Source organism: Chelonia mydas, chromosome 1, assembly GCF_015237465.2.
Source record: "Chelonia mydas isolate rCheMyd1 chromosome 1, rCheMyd1.pri.v2, whole genome shotgun sequence".
Lineage (NCBI taxonomy): Eukaryota > Metazoa > Chordata > Testudines > Cheloniidae > Chelonia > Chelonia mydas.
Window position 1 is genome coordinate 2,713,776 of NC_057849.1, and position 18,134 is coordinate 2,731,909.

The window sequence follows — 18,134 nt, forward strand, 5'->3', positions numbered from 1 at the left end:
AGCAATGAGGGCTGTTTTGGAGGAGTGGAAGGGAACAGGGAGGCAGGACATCCTGATCTACTTGTGGGCCCACAACTTCTGTGACAAGCTGTCATAAATATAAAGGGAAGGGTAAATGCCTTTAAAATCCCTCCTGGCCAGAAATAAAATCCTCTCACCTGTAAAGGGTTAAGAAGCTAAAGGTAATCTCGCTGGAACCTGACCAAAATGACCAATGAGGAGACAAGATACTTTCAAAAGCTGGGAGGAGGGAGAGAAACAAAGGGTCTGGGTCTGTCTGTGTGATGCTTTTGCCGGGGACAGAACAGGAATGGAGCCTGAGAACTTAGTAAGTAATCTAACTAGGTATGTGTTAGATTATGATTTCTTTAAATGGCTGAGAAAATAGCTGTGCTGAATAGAATGAATATTCCTGTCTGTGTGTCTTTTTTGTAATTTAAGGTTTTGCCTAGAGGGATTGTCATAAATATAAAGGGAAGGGTAAACCCCTTTAAAATCCCTCCTGGCCAGAGGAAATCTCCTCTCACCTGTAAAGGGTTAAGAAGCTAAAGGTAACCTCGCTGGCACCTGACCAAAATGACCAATGAGGAGACAAGATACTTTCAAAAGCTGGGAGGAGGGAGAGAAACAAAGGGTCTGTGTGTCTGTCTATATTCTGTCTTTGCCAGGGATAGACCAGGAATGGAGTCTTAGAACTTTTAGTAAGTAATCTAGCTAGGTACGTGTTAGATTATGATTTCTTTAAATGGCTGAGAAAAGAATTGTGCTGAATAAAATAACTATTTCTGTCTGTGTATCTTTTTTGTAACTTAAGTTTTTGCCTAGAGTGGTTCTCTATGTTTTGAATCTAATTCCCCTGTAAGGTATCTACCATCCTGATTTTACAGGGGGGATTTCTTTATCTCTATTTACTTCTATTTTTATTAAAAGTCTTTTTGTAAGAAAACTGAATGCTTTTTCATTGTTCTCAGATCCAAGGGTTTGGGTCTGTGGTCACCTATGCAAATTGGTGAGGCTTGTTATCCAACATTTTCCAGGAAAGGGGGGTGCAAGTGTTGGGAGGATTGTTCATTGTTCTTAAGATCCAAGGGTCTGGGTCTGTAGTCACCTAGGCAAATTGGTGAGGCTTTTTTACCAAACCTTGTCCAGGAAGTGGGGTGAAAGGTTTTGGGAAGTATTTTGGGGGGAAAGACTTTTCCAAACAGCACTTCCCCAGTAACCAGTATTTGTTTGGTGGTGGTAGCGGCCAATCCAAGGACAAAGGGTGGAATATTTTGTACCTTGGGGAAGTTTTGACCTAATCTGGTAAAGATAAGCTTAGGAGGTTTTTCATGCAGGTCCCCACATCTGTACCCTAGAGTACAGAGTGGGGGAGGAACCTTGACATGGTGGCAGAAGTGGGATTAACCTGAAATCATTTTGAGATCCAGTTGAGATTTTTTGAACTAGAAATACAGATTTTAAAAAGGAATTTTTTTTTCCTTTGGAAAGGAAGTCCAGAAAGCAGCTGAAACTGAAAGCAGCTTGTTTTTTCTCTGCTTTGTGGCCAAGCAGAGACAAAAGGGGATTATCTTTGTGAATTGCAGGTTTTCTTTGCCTGGAGGCAGGGTACTTAACTCCTGCAGGGAAATTCACAGTCTTCCAACCCAGAGTTTTTTTTTTCCCTAAAAGTAAATGGGGGGGGGTGTTCTACCCATTTGCTTTTTCTTTGGGCTGGGTAAGCAGGTTTCCAAGTAGTTGGAGGTTTTTTGCTTTGATTTGGGCCCAGAGCAGAGACAAGGGAATTGTCTTTTTCTGTAGGCTGACAATCACTATCAGAGAATAGGTATCCTATTCCAGCACAGCAAAATTTTACAGCCAAGTTTTGGTTGTTTATTTCTAAACCTCGGGTGTAAAGTTAGTTAAAAACAGAGAGGTTAGAATGACAAAATCCGCGGCTCGACTACAGCTGGAATTAGCCAAATTTCCGGCTGAGGAAAAACAAAGGGAACATGAAAGACAGATAGAACTCATGCGGCTGGAGAAGGAGGTGCAGGAGGCTGCCCACAAGAGGGAAATGGAGGCAAGGAAGCATGTGGAGGAGGAGAAGGAAAAAGAGAGGAAGCATGTGGAGGAGGTGGAGAAGATGAAGGCTCAGCAGAATATACCAACAAACCCTAGCAATCCTTCTCCAGGTACCACTTCCCATCCCAGACAGTTCCCCACCTACAAGGCAGGTGATGATACTGAGGCCTTCTTAGAAAACTTCGAAAGGGCCTGCCACCGGTACAGCATCTCTACCGACCAATACATGGTAGAACTGAGGCCGCAGCTCAGTGGACCCTTAGCTGAGGTGGTGGCTGAAATGCCTAGAGAACACATGAACGAGTATGAACTGTTTAAATCCAAGGCGAGAGTCAGAATGGGGATAACACCCGAGCATTCTCGTCGGAGGTTCAGAGCCCTAAGGTGGAAACCAGACGTGTCATTTACCCGACATACCTAACACATTGTGAAACATTGGGATGCCTGGATATCAGGAGCAAGTGTTGAATCTCCAGTAGATGTCCCCTTCCTAATGCAAATGGAACAATTCTTAGAGGGTGTTCCTGAGGAAATAGAAAGATACATCCTAGATGGGAAGCCCAAAACTGTAATCAAGGCAGGAGAGATTGGAGCCAGATGGGTGGAGGTGGCAGAGAAGAAGAAAACTGGTCGCAGTTGGAGCGGAGACCAGAAGGGACAACCCCAGACCCCACCCTATTACCGGGGGCCGCCCCAGTGACCCGTCAGCTGGACGATGTTTTAAATGTAACGAGCTGGGGCATGTAAAGTCCAACTGCCCCAAGAACCCCAGCAGATTACAGTTCATTGCACCGGAATCACACCAGAGGTCCACAGGCCCAGATACCTCCCAGATACCCTTGGAGCGGAGGGAAACTGTGAGTGTGGGCGGGAAGAAGGTCACCGCGTGGAGGGACACCGGAGCACAAGTGTCAGCTATCCATGCTTCCTTAGTGGACCCCAATTTAATCAACCCAGAGATCCAAGTGACGATTCAACCCTTCAAGTCCAAATCTTTCGATTTGCCTACAGCCAAGTTGCCTGTCCAGTACAAGGGCTCGTCAGGAATGTGGACTTTTGCAGTCTATGATGATTATCCCATCCCCATGCTGTTGGGGGAAGACTTGGCCAATCATGTGAAGCAGGCCAAGAGGGTGGGAAAGGTCACCCGCAGCCAGGCTAAACAAGCCGTGAGGCCTAGCTCTGTTCCGGAAACTTCTATCAGGACCCGGTCAGAGGTGATGGACCCGGACCCCAGGCCAATGTCTGCAACAGCAGTAGTGGATCCAGTCCCAGAGACCCAGACTGAACCAGTCCCAGAACCGGAACCAGCCGAACAACCAACACCAGACCCATTGTCAGCACTGAATCCAGTACTTGCAACCTCAACACCAGAGGGCCCCACCGACCCTGAACCGGCAGCAGCCGATAACCCGACACAAGAGGCTCAGCCGGAGCCTGAATCCCAACATTGTGCACCAACGGAGAGCGGTTCACAGTCAACAGAAACAGCTCCATCCCCTATATTGCTTCCAGAGGGACCAAGCCTAGGTCCACAATCCAATGAGGAACTGATGTCTCCAGCATCAAGGGAACAGTTCCAGACCGAACAGGAAGCAGATGAAAGCCTCCAGAGAGCTTGGACGGCGGCACGGAGCAACCCACCGCCTCTCAGCTCTTCTAATCGATGCAGGTTTGTTGTAGAAAGAGGACTTTTATACAAGGAAACTCTTTCTGGTGGACACCAGGAAGACTGGCATCCTCAGAGACAGTTGGTAGTTCCAACTAAATACCGGGTCAAGCTCTTGAGCTTGGCCCACGATCATCCTAGTGGCCATGTTGGGGTGAACAGGACCAAAGACCGTTTGGGGGGGTCATTCCACTGGGAGGGAATGGGCAAGGATGTTTCTACCTATGTCCAGTCTTGTGAGGTGTGCCAAAGAGTGGGAAAGCCCCAAGACCAGGTCAAAGCCCCTCTCCAGCCACTCCCCATCATTGAAGTTCCATTTCAGCGAGTAGCTGTGGATATTCTGGGTCCTTTTCTGAAAAAGACACCCAGAGGAAAGCAGTACATACTGACTTTCATGGATTTTGCCACCCGATGGCTGGAAGCAGTAGCTCTAAGCAACACCAGGGCTAAAAGTGTGTGCCAGGCACTAGCAGACATTTTTGCCAAGGTAGGTTAGCCCTCCGACATCCTCACAGATGCAGGAACTAATTTCCTGGCAGGAACTATGAAAAACCTTTGGGAAGCTCATGGGGTAAATCACTTGGTTGCCACTCCTTACCACCATCAAACAAATGGCATGGTGGAGAAGTTTAATGGAGCTTTGGGGGCCATGATACGTAAATTCGTAAATGAGCACTCCAATGATTGGGACCTAGTGTTGCAGCAGTTGCTCTTTGCCTACAGAGTTGTACCACACCCCAGTTTAGGGTTTTCCCCATTTGAACTTGTATATGGCTTTGAGGTTAAGGGGCCATTGCAGTTGGTGAAGCAGCAATGGGAGGGATTTACACCTTCTCCAGGAACTAACATTCTGGACTTTGTAACCAACCTACAAAACACCCTCCGAACCTCTTTAGCCCTTGCTAAAGAAAACTTACAGGATACTCAAAAAGAGCAAAAAGCCAGGTATGATAAACATGCCAGAGAGCGTTCCTTCAATGTAGGGGACCAGGTCATGGTCTTAAAGGCGCTCCAGGCCCATAAAATGGAAGCATCGTGGGAAGGGCCATTCACGGTCCAGGAGCACCTGGGAGCTGTTAATTATCTCATAGCATTCCCCACCTCCAACCGAAAGCCTAAGGTGTACCATATTAATTCTCTAAAGCCCTTTTATTCCAGAGAATTAAAGGTTTGTCAGTTTACAGCCCAGGGAGGAGACGACGCTGAGTGGCCTGAAGGTGTCTACTACGAAGGGAAAAGTGCTGATGGTGTGGAAGAGGTGAACCTCTCCATGACCCTTGGGCGTATGCAGCAACAGCAGATCAAGGAGCTGTGCACTAGCTACACGCCTACGTTCTCAGCCACCCCAGGGCTGACTGAACGGGCATACCACTCCATTGACACAGGTAATGCTCACCCAATTAGGGTCCAACCTTACCGGGTGTCTCCTCAAGCTAAAACTGCTATAGAACGGGAGATCCAAGATATTTTACAGATGGGTGTAATCCGCCCCTCTGAAAGTGCATGGGCATCTCCAGTGGTTCTAGTTCCCAAACCAGATGGGGAAATATGTTTTTGCGTGGACTACCGTAAGCTAAATGCTGTAACTCGCCCAGACAACTATCCAAAGCCACGCACAGATGAACTATTAGAGAAACTGGGACGGGCCCAGTTCATCTCTACCTTGGACTTAACCAAGGGGTACTGGCAGGTACCGCTGGATGAATCTGCCAAGGAAAGGTCAGCCTTCACCATACATCTCGGGCTGTATGAATTTAATGTACTCCCTTTTGGGCTGCGAAATGCACCCGCCACCTTCCAAAGACTTGTAGATGGTCTCCTAGCAGGATTAGGAGAATATGCAGTCGCCTACCTTGACGATGTGGCCATATTTTCGGATTCCTGGGCAGACCACCTGGAACATCTACAAAAAGTCCTTGAGCGCATAAGGGAGGCAGGACTAACTGTTAAGGCAAAGAAGTATCAAATAGGCCTAAACAGAGTGACTTACCTTGGACACCAGGTGGGTCAAGGAACTATCAGCCCCCTACAGGCCATAGTGGATGCTATCCAAAAGTGGCCTGTCCCAAAGTAAAAGAAACAGGTTCAATCCTTCTTAGGCTTGGCCGGTTATTACAGACGATTTGTACCGCAATACAGCCAAATCGCCACCCCACTGACAGACCTTTTCAAAAAGAAACAGCCAAATGCCATTCAGTGGACCGAAAAGTGTCAGAAGGCCTTTAACAAGCTTAAAGAGACACTCATGTCTGACCCTGTACTAAGGGCCCCAGACTTTGACAAACCGTTCCTAGTAACCACAGATGCGTCCGAGCGTGGTGTGGGAGCAGTTTTAATGCAGAAAGGACCTGATCAAGAATTCCACCCTGTCGTGTTTCTCAGCAAAAAACTGTCTGATAGGGAAAGCAACTGGTCAGTCAGTGAAAAAGAATGTTACGCCATTGTCTACGCTCTGAAAAAGCTACGCCCATATGTTTGGGGACGGCGTTTCCACCTGCAAACCGACCATGCTGCACTGAAGTGGCTTCACACCGTCAAAGAAACTAACAAAAAACTTCTTTGGTGGAGTTTAGCTCTCCAAGATTTTGATTTCGACATCCAACACATCTCAGGAGCTTCTCACAAAGTGGCTGATGCACTCTCCCGTGAAAGTTTCCCAGAATCAACTAGTTAAAATCGTCCTTGAGATGTAGAAAATATTGTTAGTCTTTATGTACTTGGTAGTATATTTAGAGATGCATGTGTCTTATTAACTCTGTTTTTCCTAGAGCTCCAGGAAGAAATCCCAGCCAGTGTTTCACCCTAGCTGAGATTTGGGGGGCGTGTCATAAATATAAAGGGAAGGGTAAACCCCTTTAAAATCCCTCCTGGCCAGAGGAAATCTCCTCTCACCTGTAAAGGGTTAAGAAGCTAAAGGTAACCTCGCTGGCACCTGACCAAAATGACCAATGAGGAGACAAGATACTTTCAAAAGCTGGGAGGAGGGAGAGAAACAAAGGGTCTGTGTGTCTGTCTATATTCTGTCTTTGCCAGGGATAGACCAGGAATGGAGTCTTAGAACTTTTAGTAAGTAATCTAGCTAGGTACGTGTTAGATTATGATTTCTTTAAATGGCTGAGAAAAAGAATCGTGCTGAATAGAATAATTATTTCTGTCTGTGTATCTTTTTTGTAACTTAAGGTTTTGCCTAGAGGGGTTCTCTATGTTTTGAATCTAATTCCCATGTAAGGTATCTACCATCCTGATTTTACAGGGGGGATTTCTTTATTTCTATTTACTTCTATTTTTATTAAAAGTCTTTTTGTAAGAAAACTGAATGCTTTTTCATTGTTCTCAGATCCAAGGGTTTGGGTCTGTGGTCACCTATGAAAATTGGTGAGGCTTGTTATCCAACATTTTCCAGGAAAGGAGGGTGCAAGTGTTGGGAGGATTGTTCATTGTTCTTAAGATCCAAGGGTCTGGGTCTGTAGTCACCTAGGCAAATTGGTGAGGCTTTTTACCAAACCTTGTCCAGGAAGTGGGGTGCAAGGTTTTGGGAAGTATTTTTTGGGGAAAGATGTTTCCAAACAGCTCTTCCCCAGTAACCAGTATTAGTTTGGTGGTGGTAGCGGCCAATCCAAGGACAAAGGGTGGAATATTTTGTACCTTGGGGAAGTTTTGACCTAAGCTGGTAAAGATAAGCTTAGGAGGTTTTTCATGCAGGTCCCCACATCTGTACCCTAGAGTTCAGAGTTCGGGGAGGAACCTTGACAGGGATTCTCTGTGTTTTGAATCTAATGACCCTGTAAGGTATCCACCATCCTGATTTTACATAGGTGATTCTCTTTTTACTTCTATTAAAAGTCTTCTTGTAAGAAAACTGAATGCTTTTTCATTGTTCTAAGATCCAAGGGTTTGGGTCTGTGGTCACCTATGCAAATTGGTGAGGATTTTTACCAAACCTTCCCCAGAAAGTGGGGTGCAAGGGTTGGGAGGATCTGGGAGGGAAAGACATGTCCAAACGACGTTTTTTCAGGAACCTAGATAAAGTTTGGTGGTGGCAGTGGAAATTCCAAGGGCAAAGGGTAAAATAGTTTGTACCTTGGGGAAGTTTTAACCTAAGCTGGTAAAAGTAAGTTTAGGAGGTTTTCATGCAGGTCCCCACATCTGTACCCTAGAGTTCAGAGTGGGGAAGGAACCTTGACACAAGCCTTTCAGGTTCGTCAGCATTTGTTGTAAGGCTGGCTGGGGATCCTCCTCAGCCCACAGAATGAAGCCAACCACCTTTTCAACATTGAATCATAGAATCATAGAATATCAGGGTTGGAAGGGACCTCAGGAGGTCATCTAGTCCAACCCCCTGCTCAAAGCAGGACCACTCCCCAACTAAATCATCCCAGCCAGGGCTTTGTCAAGCCTGACCTTAAAAACTTCCAGGGAAGGAGATTCCACCACCTCCCTAGGTAACACATTCCAATGTTTCACCACCCACCTAGTGAAAAAGTTTTTCCTAATATCCAACCTAAATCTCCCCCAGTGCAACTTGAGACCATTACTCCTTGTTCTGTCATCTGCTACCACTGAGAACAGTCTAGAGCCATCCTCTTTGGAACCCCCTTTCAGATAGTTGAAAGCAGCTATCAAATCCCCCCTCATTCTTCTCTTCTGAAGACTAAACTATCCCAGTTCCCTCAGCTTCTCCTCATAAGTCATGTGTTCCAGTCCCCTAATCATTTTTGTTGCCCTCCGCTGGACTCTTTACAATTTTTCCACATCCTTCTTGTAGTGTGGGACCCAAAACTGGACACAGTACTCCAGATGAGGCCTCACCAATGTCGAATAGAGAGGAACGATCACGTCCCTCGATCTGCTGGCAATGCCCCTACTTATACATCCCAAAATGCCATTGGCCTTCTTGGCAACAAGGGCACATTGTTGACTCATATCCAGCTTCTCATCCACTGTAACCCCTAGGTCCTTTTCTGCAGAACTGCTGCCGAACTGCTGACTAGCCATTCGGTCCCTAGTCTGTAGAGGTGCATTGAATTCTTCCGTCCTAAGTGCAGGACTCTGCACTTGTCCTTGTTGAACCACATCAGATTTCTTTTGGCCCAATCCTCCAATTTGTCTAGGTCCTATCCCTACCCTCCAGTGTATCTACCACTTCTCCCAGTTTAGTGTCATCTGCAAACTTGCTGAGGGTGCAATCCACACCATCCTCCAGATCATTTATGAAGGTATTGAGAAAAACTGGCCCCAGGACCGACCCCTGGGGCACTCCACTTGATACCGGCTGCCAACGAGACATGGAGCCATTGATCACTACCCGTTGAGCCCGACAATCTAGCCAGCTTTCTATTCACATTATAGTCCATACACCAGAGGCTTTAGACTGTGGTGACCAAGCCTAAAGCCTCTGGTGTATGGACTATAAGGTGGATAGAAAGCTGGCTAGATTGTCGGGCTCAACGGGTAGTGATCCATGGCTCCACGTCTAGTTGGCAGGTGCTCTCCTTCCTTTGTGCCATAAGGTACTTTAGGGTTTGCCTGAAGTAAACCCACATGGATCCAGCCACTGAGACTAGTTGGCAGATGGAGTGAGGGGGCCGGGTATATTTTAGACACCTCAGTGCTCATTCGGCTGGGGTGGCCACCCTGTTCTCCCCTGACCTACAGCCTGAGATGCTGGGAGTTGCTGAGGCCGTCCCAGGTCTCTGCTGCACCTCCAGGCCTGTGTGGAGGGGCTGACATTGAATTTGTTCATGGTCTACCCCCCAAATGCAGACCCGGAGTGGCTGTGTTTCTATCAACAGGAGTCTGCCGTCCTCGGTACCTTGGATCCTCACTTGTCCCTGGTCCTGGGTGGGTATTTTAATACCATCTTTGAGAAACAGAACTGCTCAGGGATCGAGAGCAGCCAGGCTGCTGCAGACATCCTCAGAGAGATGGTCAGCCATCATTCCCTGGTGGGTGTCTAGCACAACCAACACTTGGATGACAATTCCTCCCTTACCTATACCCAGGTGGAGGTCTATCAGTTGCACCACTCCTGGTTGGACTGCATGTATGTATTTTGTTTCCATCTTGCCCGGGCCCACTCCTACAGCATTTGGCTGTCCCAGTTCTTGGCCCACCATTTTGGTGACCATGATGGCATCTTTCATCTCAAAGCTCACCTGGGGCTCTTCTTCCTTCAGATTCCCCTGCACATACTCCAGAAGGTGGGGGCCACCTTATTGCCTACTGCTAGGTTTTCCTTGAATGGGTGCTACAAGAGGGTGCTCCCCCTTGACCCCTCACCCCAGGACATCTGGAATTCTTGATTGGGCTCCTGTTCCATGAGTCCCCCCCCCCGACCCCTTCACTTTCACAACCCAAGCGGGCTGCACATCTTGGAGCCGGTTCATTTCTGAATTCCTCCAAGGGAAGAACTTTACATGCTCATGCTCCACACACTTCTTCCTCAGATGTCCTGATACCAAGTGGTGGGACATAGTACCACCTTTGATGGGTGAGAAACTCTGGTGGGCCAGAAAGTACTCCACCGTGGTCCCATGCCCACCAGGAATATCGGTTCATGGCTCCTTCATGGACCATGAGCACAGGGATGTACATGGCACAGTTCACCCCCATTCCAGATGCCTGCCCATTTTGCAGTATGAGGCAGGCACTGGCATACACCTATCTAGAATGTGCAAGATTGCAGACCCTATTCCAACTCCTCCACAACTTCAACATATCCCCTTCCTTAGTCGTCTTTCCCAAGTTGAAAATACATATTCTAATTAATCTCTCCTCCTGTGGAAGCTGTTCCATACCCATAATCATTCTTGTTCCCCTTTTCCATAACTCTTTCAATTCCTATATATCTCTTTGAGATGGGATGACCAGATCTGCATGCAGCAGTTTAGGTGTGGGCATACCAAGGATATATAGAGAGGCAATATGATATTTTCAGTCTTATTATCTTTCCCTTTCTGATTCCCTGGTGCACATTGTATAGATGTTTTCAGAGAACTATCCGTAATGACGCCAAGCTGCCTTTCTTGAGTGGCAAAAGCTAATTTAGACACCATTGTTTTATATGCATAGTTGGGATTGTTTCCCAATAACCATTAATTTGTACACACGTCCTGGAGCATACTTTGTCCCTCCTGCAACTCCTGGCTTCTCCTGCATCTGGAATCTGTCTCTCTTCTACAGCTATAGCCCTGCCACCCAAGAGTCCCCTTTGCCACCCTTGTGCCTCTCTCCTGCCCCAGCTTCTCCTGACTCATCCAGTCTCTCTGGTTTTGAATGGCTGAACAACGCTTCCTCTCACTGATCCCTCTTCTGGGGACGTTCCATTACTTCTATGCCCAACCCTCAGCAGAGAACCTGGAAGAAACTGGTTTCATCTAGAATGCAGTGTCTTCTGTCTGCCTGAGATCTTGTTAGGGCTGATAGTCTTTAAAGACCAGCTGATTTATAGACAGATGCCTCCTCTCCAGACTCCTGCCTCTGAGCACAAGGTATATGAATAAAGAGTACAGGAGAAAACAAAAGATACAGACAGTTCATACAATCACACGTGCGTGAATAGGGTTAAAATATCTCATCAATGTGCAATGGCAAGCAAAAAATCTAAGAATGTTTGGAATCATTAAGAAAGGATAGATAATAAAACAAAAAAATATCATATGCCTCTTTATAAACCCCTGGTACATCCATGTATTGATTACTATGTGCAGATCTGGTTGCCCCACCTCAAAAAAGATGGATTGGAATTGGAAAAGACACATAGAAAGGCAACAAATAATTAGGGGTATGGAACACCTTCCATATGAGGAGAGATTAAAAACTCTGACTTTTCAGCTTTGAAAAGTGATGACGAAGGTGGGATAGGAGGTCTGTAAAATCATGCATGGTGTAGAAAAAAATGAATAAGGAAATGTTGTTTAATTCTTCACATAACAGAAGAACTGGGGATCACCCAATGAAATCAATAGGCAGCAGTTTTGAAACAAAAAAAAATATTTCTTCAGTCAACCTGTGCAACTCTGGGCCAGAGGATGTTGTGAAGGCCAAGACTATTTAGTACCGTTATACAAGGCCCTGGTGAGACCTCACCTGGAATACTGTGTGCAGTTCTGGTCTCCCATGTTTAAGAAGGATGAATTCAAACTGGAACAGGTACAGAGAAGGGCTACTAGGATGATCTGAGGAATGGAAAACTTGTCTTATGAAAGGAGACTCAAGGAGCTTGGCTTGTTTAGCCTAACTAAAAGAAGGTTGAGGGGAAATATGGTTGCTCTCTATAAATATATCAGAGGGATAAATACCAGAGAGGGAGAGGAATTATTTAAGCTCAGTACCAATGTGGACACAAGAACAAATGGATATAAACTGGCCACCAGGAAGTTTAGACTTGAAATTAGACGAAGGTTTCTAACCATCAGAGGAGTGAAGTTTTGGAACAGCCTTCCAAGGGAAGCAGTGGGGCCAAAAGATCTATCTGGCTTCAAGATTAAACTCAATAAGTTTATGGAGGAGATGCTATGATGGGATAACATGATTTTGGTAATTACTATGAATATTTTAATATCAATTAAATAGGCCCAATGGCCTGTGATGGGATGTTAGATGGGGTGGGATCTGAGTTACCCAGGAAAGAATTTTCTGTAGTATCTGGCTGGTGAATCTTGCCCATGTGCTCAGGATTTAGCTGATCGCCATATTTGGGGTCAGGAAGGAATTTTCCTCCAGGGCAGATTGGAAGAGGCCCTGGAGATTTTTCGCCTTCCTCTGTAGCATGGGGCATGGGTCACTTGCTGGAATATTCTCTGCTCCTTGAAGTCTTTAAACCACGATTCAAGGACTTCAATAGCTCAGACACAGGTGAGAGGAGCAGGAGTGGGTGGGTGAGATTCTGTGGCTTGCGTTGTGCAGGAGGTCGGACTAGACAATCATAATGGCCCCTTCTGACCTTAGTATCTATGAACTGTATCAGGGCTCCAATAAGAGCTAGATATGTTTATGGAGCATTGGTCAATCAATGGCAATTAGCCAGGATGGCAGGGATGGTGTCCCCAGCATTTGTTTGTCAGATTCTGGGTGGACAACATGAATCACTTGATGATTTCCATGTTCTGCTCATTTCCTCTGAGGCACATTGTATTGGCCATTCTCGACAAACAGAATACTGAGCTAGATGGACCATTGGCCTTAGCCAATATGGGCATTCCAATGTTCTTATGTAATCCCAAGTTTTATCTGCTCCCCACTGGAACACACTCCCCTTCCAGAGCTGAGATAGAACCCAGGAATCCTGACAGGGTCCCTCTCTCTATGAAGATAGTAACTGAAGGACATAAATCCACACCGTGTAGAGGTCAAGCATAGGAGTTTATTACGTACAGTGCTGACGGAGTGTCACTTCACTTATTAGGCTCAGAGATTACAATGGAATATGGATTTTCCATGGGCAGGGAAAGTGAAGGGATAGGCAGTCCCAAACTCCTGGATAGGTCTAGCTGCAAGACATGATAGCACAGTAGCCAATGGTCAAAAGGTTACATAATGTCTCCGCCCATGGTCTCAAGTTAACAAATTAACATTTAGCATTTAATTAGTACTTTAATAAATGTATTAGTATAGAATATATGTTGGATTCAATTTGGGGTCCATAGGAATGAAGTAGCTCCTTTGACTGTCCAACAGATACATATCTAGGGGTAAAAGCAAAGAAACAGTGAAAGTATATGGCAATAAAGATTGTCTTTCAAGTTTCTTCTTTGTGTTTTAAGGCAGGCATTGGTTCCTGGGAAAGGGAGGTGGAAGGAGGCCACATCATATACTGACATGTTCCAATCTTTCATAAACTCAAGGTTGGATGTGTGGGAAGAACATCTCCCTACAGAAGAAACTAACACAACAGAAACAGGGCTTCTTTGTTCTTTTTGCAACTTTGAATAAGACACAATTATTGCCCCCAACATCTGGCGTTTTGCTGACCAGGCATATCTTAGCAAAAGCAAGGTTACCTTTGGTTATTCTGCTTTCTCTTAGCTATTGCTAGGCCTCTACCTCTTGATCAAACTCTGGACTTTGTGCCTGTACACAAATCCATAAACTAGGTTATTACATCAGCAATGGATTTTAACTCTTCAGTAACAAAGTAAGAATATACATTAACATTTTATACCTAACCCGTGTCCTTTAAGTGACTTGTCACTGGATTTCAGGACATGCTAGTATTAGAGCTGAGGGGGTCTCATCTTTAATTAATTTTCTTTCTCTTATGTAGGAATTAGATATGGTGCTTCTGCCAAAAAACTTGAGTTTTTTCTATAGTCTAAGTATCCCCTTGTCTCACTGGTACAGTTGTCACCGCTATCAAAAACCGAAATGTCTCTCTTGCAGCTTGGGGTGAGCGGAGGGATGTGGAAATAATCCAGCAAGTGACAGGAAAGCTGAAGAAAGGAGCAAGCAAAAGGGACAGGTCTGTGGGGGAGAAGAGGCAAAACGGGGTGGAGTCCTGGGGGAAGAGGTGAGGCAAGGGGTGGGTTTTCAGGGGTCCAGTTAGCAGCAATTAGAAAGGTAACAGCCCATTATATTGTACATAGACCAGTTCCCCAGCTTGTCATGCTGACACAACACAGTGAGTTCAGGAAAGAGTTTAAAGTCTTTCTGACTCTGGTAAATGATTCAGGGAAGATGGCCCAGCACCCTGTCACCAGCCAGCTTGTCACAGAGCTCAGTCTTCTTCGTCAGTGCCAGGCATGATTTAATACACTTCAATCATATCTCCCCTCAGCTGTCTCTTTTCCAAGCTGAAAAGTCCCAGTCTTATTAATCTCTCCTCATACGGAAGCCGTTCCATACCCCTCATCATTTTTGTTGCCCTTTTCTGAAGCTTCTCCAATTCCAATATCTCTTTTTTGAGATGGGGCAACCACATCTACATGCAATATTCAAGATGTGGGCAAAGCATGGATTTATACAGAAGCAATATATTTTCTGTCCTAATTTATATATAATCTTTCTGAGTGTAATATTGAATATTGTCCATGGACTTTTATCAAACCCATGTGTTGTGTTCCTGGGTAACACCTCTCTGGTAGATAGGGCCACATAGCTATGTGTTGATTGACCATCAAGGACACTTAGCTCTCACAACGGATCATAGAAGAAATACTCGCTTGTAGGGAGCATTGAATTGTGGATGTAAATGCGTGGTTACGCAGGTGGTGTTGGAGATAGGGCTTTGAATTCTTCAACTATGGGATGTTGATCTATTTCCCCATGTTAAATATCCTTACACCTTCTTGTCAGCTGTCTAAATGGGCCATCTTGATTATCACTAATGTTTTTTTTCTCCTGATGATAATAGCTCATCTTAATTAATTAGCCTCTTACAGTTTGTATGACAACTTCCACCTTCTTCTTAGTATATGCTCCATTCTATGCATCCTATGAAGTGGGCTGTAGTCCACAAAAGCTTATGCTATAATAAATTTGTTAGTCCCTAAGGTGCCACAGGTACGCTTGTTCTTTTTGCATGGCTGCTACTCTGAAACCTCCTTCTGATGAATTATCAACCCAGAGTACAAGAGAGAAGATCAGAGGAGAGGGCAGGGATAACAGGGATAACAAAGAAGCCATCAGAGAGATGGAACAACTGGAAAACCTCAAGGAGTTGAAACTCTCAGGTAGTGCACTGGCTTCAGGGAAGGGATTCAGACAGAGTTTTGAGATAAATCTATTCAAGCAGCTGGGCTTGGGGGGAGAGGAGACCAGTAGAAATTGAAATCTTCAACATTGCAGGACTTGAGGCAGTGGTCATCTTTACTAACATGCAACTCAGGCTTTGTCTACACTACCACTTTTGTCAAAACTTTTGTTGGTCCAGGGTGTGGAAAAAAAACAACAAAAGCGTTACGTGAGTGGGAAACACTTGTTGGGGGTGGTTTGATGATGTTGGTAGGAGAACAAAAAGAAAAGGAGTACTTGTGGCACCTTAGAGACTAACCAATTTATTTGAGCATAAGCTTTCGTGAGCTACAGCTCACTTCATTGGATGAATGAACATGGCTGTTACTCTGAAACTTGGTAGGAGAGGTCTCTCCCATAGGCCTAGAGCAGCCATGCGGGAGACCTTACAGCGGTGCATCTTCAGCGGTACACCTGTGCCTCTGTAAGGTCTCTGGTGTAGACATAACCTGCTCCCTCTGACTGACAGGTTATTACAGACTTTTTTGCAGAAATTTGAAGAGCCTTGAGTACAGCAAAAGAGCAAAATATTCAAAGTGTAAAAGTTTCACCTTAGAAGAAAAAAGTAAAGTGAATCCTTTCAAGAATTCCTAACAGATGTAAGTAGGTCAACTGTCCCACTCTTTTTGGAACTTCCCTGGCTTTTGCACCACCCCGGTGAATTTGGCTAGCAAAAGGATATGAGTCCTTGCTCTCACTCCATTTACCCAGAGGTCTGCCTCACCTTGAGAAATCTAATTCTTTTTTGAACCCTGTTATAGGACTGGCCTTCAAAACATCCTCTGGCAAGGAGTTCCACAGTTGACTGTGTTGTGTGAAGAAATACTTCCTTTTATTTGTTTTAAACCTGCTGATAACAAGAAAGATCAGTGTTAGGGGGCTTATTCCTTCACCCATTTACTTCCCTGGTCCTTCTCGCATGAACAGAGAGCAACAATACCCGAAGTCCAAAGGTGCAAACAATTCGATGTTTATTGGGGTGAACTTCCAGCAAGCATGATTCCAGTTTCCTTCCTTAGTGTCCCCCTTCCCAGCTCTGACACCACAGAGCCTTACTCCTGTGTCCCTGTTCCCATTCCTACCCTTAGCCAAACATGATTACAATTTTCCCAGCCCCATTCCCTGTTCCCATTTCCCCTTTTAGCAAAACATGGTTCCAATTTCTTTACCCCCATTCCCTGTTCCCATCTCCCCCCCCCACACCCACCCCTTCCCACCCACGACCACGCCCCCTCACTTCCTCATTGACTACAGATTATATAGTAAAACTTGAGTTCTGCTCAGCTATACCTTAACCAATCATTTTCCTGAAATTTAACTAACCAATCCTAACATATTGTAACATGATTAGCTAACCAATTATATCCCGCCACCTTAATTAGTTTACACCCAGCAAAATTAATTATACAGCAGACAGGAACAATCACAGAACCAGACAGAGATTATACAGACAAACAATAGCAAAGTGGGAACTATAATGACAAAACAATACAGAAGTGAGGATTTCACATCCCAGTATTGATAAGTGAGTTCTTGCCAGACAGGATGCTATCAAACTAAGTTTCCTTTTACATTTTCTAGGCACTTCCCTTTCTCTGGAGGCAATAGGCACTATCAGGACAGGATTGTATCCTAACAGCCCAATAGCACCTTCTTTCAATGTGACTAGTTTGGAATGTGAGGATGTGACCTGTCGCTTCCTAGCTTATGGCTGCCTCTGCTGCTTAGCCAAAGGCCTTAGCCTAAGCACAGGGCCTCAGACTGTCACAGTAAGAAAAGGCCCTTACACCAGCAGACAGTGATTTTGATTCTTTCTTTTATACCTCTAGAACTAGCCAAGTGATAAGAATACCCCTAAATTCTTAAAGTACAGGCCTTTACAGACAGGCCTGAATATCTATATCCTAACAATCAGAACATGCAAAGGCACCTTATTTGTGTTTCTAGTCTGTTTAGGTTCAGTAAAGAATAGAGGCAACTGTGCATAATAGAGAGATTTACCAGCATTACATTATATACAAAAACATTAAAAATTAATAGAACATTTAACATCCCATGTCCACTTCTTTATACTAAACATGATAATATTCATTAAAACACAACTTAGAACCAATAATGGAATCATCTCAAGTTTAACATTACACCCCTTGTAGTTCTCTGGGACCTTCTTAAGAGTGGTGGCTTGTTACCCATATTTTCTATTCCCCTGTCTTGGGTAACACCAGGTCAATTTGAGGGATCTGGCCATTTTTGCAGGGTTTGAGTTTATCCCATTGGTTTCAGTCTCTATGCCTCCATGAGCCCTGATCAGACTAAAAGCCCAATATTTTAGTGGGTCTCACCTTTGGGATAGGCAGTTTGTGTTTGTGCTAGGTTTGTGAATTGTGCTTGTCTTTGCGATAAGCTGTATCATTCCTCTGTCTAATGTTAACAATGGTGCATCTGTAAAATGTTTTGGCTTCACACATACAACCTCAGGATCACAGTCCTCCTCATTTTCGCTGGCTTAATGGAAGTGGCCTCAGAAAAGCAGAGGACCTTCTGCATGAAGTTCTGCGGCAGTCGCTTGCTGAATAGCAAAAAAAATGCATGAGTGAGGGAAGAGCGAAAGGAGGGTATGCACCAAGAGAGCGCAGCTGGCTGGCAAGAACCTGTGGAGCACCAACCAGAC